This window comes from Nomascus leucogenys, chromosome 8, assembly GCF_006542625.1.
Source record: "Nomascus leucogenys isolate Asia chromosome 8, Asia_NLE_v1, whole genome shotgun sequence".
Taxonomy (NCBI): Eukaryota; Metazoa; Chordata; class Mammalia; order Primates; family Hylobatidae; genus Nomascus; species Nomascus leucogenys.
Window position 1 is genome coordinate 113,907,336 of NC_044388.1, and position 5,943 is coordinate 113,913,278.

The 5,943-nt window shown below is 56.9% G+C and overlaps 1 pseudogene; it reads left to right on the top strand.

The window, feature by feature from the left end:
• The first annotated feature begins 590 nt into the window (after positions 1–590).
• LOC100585126 lies at positions 591–5,177 on the top strand (annotated as a pseudogene).
• The last annotated feature ends 766 nt before the right edge of the window (positions 5,178–5,943 follow it).

Below are 5,943 nucleotides of genomic sequence, written 5' to 3' on the forward strand. Positions count from 1 at the left end.
AAATAAATAAATAAATAAATGCATAGAGGTTGTCTGTGTGACCCCGGGCAAGTGATTTCTCCTCCTTCCCTTCTTGGGACTCAGCTCCTTGCCTGTGAATGGAGACAGTGCTTCTCCCTTACAGAGCTGTTGTAAGAATTAAAGTAGAAAATGCACCTGTGGTGGTTGTTGGTAGTGACTGGTTCCCCCAATCCCGACTCCCCCTGCAGGATGGGGCCTGGGCCCAGGGACAGGGGATGGGCTGGCAGAGGATGCCTGTCCCAGAGAGGAGCCTTCTTGGCAGACGTGGAGATCTAGCTGAGTCAGAGTCCAGGGTCTAAGTTGGAGGGTGCATCTTACAGCCTGCAATCATGAGTCTTTGGCAGGGTCAGGCGGCCTTTCTGAGCTTCAGTTCCTTATCAGTAAACCCTGGGCAGTGGTGTCCAGCGTCTTTCACAAGACACCATGTGAGTGCAGATGGAGACCCACTGAGCACTCTGCTGGGGAGCAATTCATGGGGAGCACCCCTCCAGAGAGAGACGGCTCGCACAGGGCCCTCAGCCCAGCCCCTTGCAGGCTGGACCTTGGAGAGTGAGGCCCTGAGGCGAGACATGGGCACCTGGCTCCTGGCCTGCACCTGTGTCTGCACCTGTGTCTGCACCTGTGTCTGCTCGGGAGTCTCTGTCTCGGGGGGAAGGACAAGGTGAGGGCTGGGCACTCGTGTCTGTATGAGGTGGGTGGAGAACTAGGGTATGTTTGGGGGACTGGGTTGTCCGATGCCGAGCCCCTAGGGAAAGGTTTGGCCCAAACTGTGCTGGGGCATGTCCTCTAGGGGTCAGCCTTGACCTCTGTCTCTAGTCTCCCTTCCTTTACCTCCCTACCTCCGGTCCCTGGATCGACCCTTCCTTCACCCTCTTGACACCTCCCTGGTTCTGACTTGCCCATGTGGGTCAGAGCCCATCACTTCCCAGGCCTCCCAGTGCTTCCCTGGACAGATTCTGGGATCATTCACTGGTGACTGCCCTGCTAGGATGTCAGCTGTCGGATCCCCCCAACCCCCCAACTCAGCTCTCTTCTGAAGCACTCACTGTGGGCTCCCAACCGTCACTGTCTCCAGGGCCAAGGGCTGGAACCTTCACCTGCCTTACCAACAACATTCTCAGGATTGATTGCCACTGGTCTGCCCCAGAGCTGGGCCAACAACATTCTCAGGATTGATTGCCACTGGTCTGCCCCAGAGCTGGGCCAGGGCTTCAGCCGTTGGCTCCCCTTCATCAGGTGAGGGTGGAGGGCCATGCCTACCTGGACAGGGATGAGGGTGAGGATTGCAGCAGCTGCACCAGGATAGTGTAGCGGCCCCGTGGTGCTGACACATGCCCTTTTCAGCAACCAGGCTCCTGGTGGCACACAGAAGTGCATCTGGCAGGGCAGTGAGTGCACTGTAGTGCTGCCGCCCAAGGCAGTGCTCGTGCCATCTGACAATTTCATCATCACTTTCTACCACTGCGTGTCCGGGAGGGATCAGGTCAGCCTGGTGGACCTGTAGTACCTGCCCTGGAGACACGGTGAACAGCAGCTATAGGCCTGGGGCAGGGCCCCTTGGCAAGAACATCCTGGCTGCCTGGGGGCTGGGAGAAAGGCCCTGCAGCCTGTGACCCCTGTGGCCCAGTGAGTGTTCTCAATCCCTGCCAAGTGAGATCCAGGGCTGGGGACAGCCTTGGCCCCTGGGAAGGGAGGGTCCACGTGGTTACTGCAGGGGCCAGAGGAAGTCACTGCTGTCCTGTCCCACCTGGGGCTTTTCTGGACCAGTCTCCCAGTGAGGTGTCTGGTCTGAGAGGGTCTTGACCATGCCCCTTGGGAATCTTTCAGATCCCCAGTCTTGGGTGTGCTGACTGACACACCCAGACCCATGGGGCTTCAGCCTTACATGGATTCTCTCTGTTCCAGTGAGGCTGGACCCACTCTCTGACTTGCAGAGCAGGTCGGCTCTGGCCACTGCATCCTGACCTGGAGACTCCATCCTGCCTTGGATTCAATGACCACACTTCTCAGCTATGAGCTGGCCTTCAAGAGGCAGGAAGAAGCCTGGGAGGTAACACTTTGGCTGGCTTCTCTCCTGGGGCCTCTTTCCTGGGAGCAGCAGTCCAGGGCAGATTCCCCACTCCAAATAAGGCGAGGTCAACTTGGAGTGATGAGGAGGGGAGGAACTGGAGCCAGGTGTGTGTGTGCACATACATGCTGACATGCACGTGTGTGCTTCATGTGTGTGTATGTGAGTAGAGTGTGCTTGTGTCTCTGAGTGTGTGCACATAAGTGTAAGTGTGCATGTGTCTGTGTGTCACATACAAGTGTGCCCATGTTTGTGTTTGTTGTAAGTGTACATAGGAGTGTGTCTGTGCCTTGTGTTTGTGTGAGTATGCACATGGGCACGCCTGTGTATGAGTGTGAATGTGAGTGTGCTTCTGTGCACACACTTGTGTATATGAGTGTGCACGCAAGCGTGATGAGTGTGAAAGTGTGCTTGTAGACATGTTTGTGTGTGCATACGTGTATTTGTGGGCAAATGCAGCTGTATCTGTGTGTGAGTGTGAGTGTGCCTTCTCTCTGTGTGTGCACGTGAACGTGGTGAGTGTGCCTGTGTGAACACAGGTGGGTTCGTGTGTGTGTTATGTGAGCGTGTGCATGTGTGTATTCTCAAGGGCTGAGGGACCCAGCCCCACCTTCAGCACCTGCCAACTGTCCCCACCCCCACAGCGGGCCCAGCACAGGGATCACATTGTTGGGGTGACCTGGCTCATACTGGAAGCCTTTGAGCTGGACCCTGGCTTTATCCTTGAGGCCAGGCCGCGTGTCCAGATGGCCACACTGGAGGATGACGTGACACAGGAAGAGCGTTACACAGGCCAGTGGAGCAAGTGGAGCCAGCCTGTGTGCTTCCAGGCTCCCCAGAGACAAGGTGGGCGCTGCTGTGGCTGTTGCACTTCCAGAGTCTGGGCTGGGCATCCTCTCCCCTGATCACCTCACCCCCACACCCTTTCAGCCTCCTGGAAGCCCCTCCCTGAGGCAGCCATGCCCCAGTTGACCCCCTTCCTCTGAAGGTCCGAGGTCTGTAGGGAGGACACAAACACCTGCCAACTCTGGGGCTTCCTGGGAACCCGTAGTCAGTGGCTCCTGTTAGCAGTGAGGGTGGCAGGGCTGCACACTAGGGCTGGTGCTCCTGCCTGGAGGCTGGACATGACCTCAGTGTCCTTAATGAGGGCTAGACTGACCCTTGCGCATTGCAGTGCTGAGATGGCCCATGGACCTTATGACCCACTGTGTGGCAGATGGGAAGAGTGAGGCCCAGGAGCATGGCTCACACAAGGTCCTTCAGCAGGTGACACAAACCTCCACAGCCCATCACAAACCTTCCACTTTGGCCCAGGGCACTAAAGGGTGCACTTTTGCCAGGTGGGTTTTGGGGGAGCCTCCTGGCACTGAGGCTGCTCACAGCCCTGGGCCCTTCCTGCCCACAGGCCCTCTGATCCCACCCTGGGGGCGGCCAGGCAGCACCTTTGTTGCTGTGTCCATCTTTCTTCTGCTGACTGGCCTGACCTACCTCCTGTTCAAGCTGTCACCCAGGTAGGTAGCTGTGTGTTTGTGTGTGTATGTGTGAGTGGGTAATGGTGTACATGTGTTTGTGTGTGCAGATGTGTCACTGTGTGCATGTGTGAGTGTGTAGTCGGTGGGCCGTCAAGGGCCACCCTTGTCTGGTTCCTCCCCTCCCCTCTCCACTGCCTGGTCCTGGATGGGGTGGGCTTTTCAAGTCTCCACTCTGGGCCAGTAGAGAGTTGTCAAGTTGCCAGGGGAGAGAAGGGAAGGGGGATCTGAGGCAGAGGCTGAAGATAAGGGCAGCTTGGTCCCGACCAGACCCGGAGTCACCGAGATCAAGAGCCCGGGGTCCTAGTCTCCTGCCTCTGGAGGAGCTTGTTTTGTTCATTTGTTCACATGTTCTATGAAAGGACAGTCGGGGCATCTGGTGTGCTCAGGACCCTGTTCTCACCCTGGCAGATGCCTTAGAGAACAAGATGGACAAGGGCCCTCCTTAAATAAACTGTCACGCCTCATGCACCACATGTCAGGTTACAAGAGGGGGTGCAGGGGCCATGTCAGGCCGTGGATGTGAGAAAGAGGGTGTGGGGCTAAGCGGGAGGGTGCTTGGCTTCTCCTTGGAGCAAAGCAAAGTGTGAAACTGTGTAACACGACCTAGTTTATGTTTTGAGGAATGGATTGCTGGGAAAAGGGGACATGGGGGACCTGCTGGGGGCCAGTGGGGGCCAGTGGGGTACCCACAGGGAGATGATTTGGCATGAGCCAGTGAAAGAAGTGGACATAGAGCAAGGTGGAGGGGATTGTAGGGTCTTAGGAGGAGAAATAGAGGGGACGTGTGGCTGGATGAGATCTGAGTGGTGACCCCTGAGGTGGGAAATGGGGCACAGCCTTGTGGGGAGGTTGGCGAGGTCTATTTGCTCCTGTTGGGTTGGAGCCCCAGGTGACATCCTTATGAGAGGGTCAGGGGATCCTTGGCAGCAAGTCAGGTGCTCAGGGAGACACTGGGTGGGGTGGGAGCCACAGATGTGCTGATGACAAAGACAGAGTTCCTGGAGGTGCGGCTCCCTCTGTGGGCTGAGGATCTAGCTGATAACTCCCCGTTCTGAACCCGCCATCGCAGCTCACGCCGTAAAGGACGCGCACATCAGTATAAGTCAGTTCTATGCAGCCGTTAGGCAAGGAGGCCCAGTTGGGTCCTGCCCTGAGAGTGGGTTGGGATGTGATGAGATGGGAGAGAGGCAGTGGCAGGGATGAGCTGGGTAGGTCTCCTGCTGATGGAAGGAAGCTCAGCCTCTGCAGTGACCTCAGGCCACCTGGGTCCCCATAGGCCTCTGACTGGCCTCTCCTGACCTCAGGGTGAAGAGAACCTTCTACTAGAACGTGCCGTCTCCAGCGGTGTTCTTCCAGCCCCTCTACGGTGTGCACAATGGGAACTTCCAGGTGTGTGCAGAGACCACGGCAGGGCGTCGGGGGCAGGGGGTGCCCAGAGCTCTGGCCTGCCCGAGATGTTGGCTTTCATGAGGGTTGGCGGCCAGTATGGGAGCCTTGTCAGTGCTTGGAGCCTTTTTTGTATATTCAGTGTATTTCAATTTATACGCTGTGTCTCAAGTGGGGGAAAACTAGCTTTTATTCTCCATTACTGATTTCTTTTTGTTCTTATGTCTCCAGTTCCACTGTTGATGGAAAAATGTAAATTTCTCGTGACTTATCTCTGTCCCCTCTGGTTTGCAGCTGTCTGCATGCACCATGTGCCTCACCTCCTCCTTCTGCGAAGGTGTCTGTCCTGTGGCCGTGGGGAAGGGTCTGTGGTGTGTGCGCTGCCCTTGGGGCTCTCACTGCCTCTGGGCTCCTGCTCTGCCTGGTCCCCTGGTCCCCACAGATCGCATGCTGGCACCACAGCTGTGGAGTGGGCTCTGCAAGTCCCCCTCTGTGGCCCTGGTGGGCCCCCACAGCCCAGGAACCAGTGAGCAACTTGGGGGTTGCATCAGCCCCTCCCCTCCCTGCTGGGCTTGCAGTTCATGCCCGCTGGGTGGGAGGAGAGGGAGAGGGAGGGCTCCAGTGAGTGGTCTCTGGTTTTTCCCCTCTGACTCCTCACTTTGGGCAAAGGACAAGAAGCAGTGAGGGCCCCTTCCTGGGTTCTGGGCCAAGCTGACCCCTCTTCTCCAGGATCTTCCCTCCCTGTGCCCTAGGGCATCCCTGGGCCCTGTGTGGCAAGGATGTCCCTTCCACACCACGGCTCCAACTTACTGTGCAGAAAAATCCTTTTTTTTCCTCTCAATGAGGAGCCTAGTTTTCAAGATTTTTGTCCAAATGTTCAATTTGAACCATAAACCGGCACCTTGCTCTTGGCAGAGTCTCCCCCTTACCCCAAGG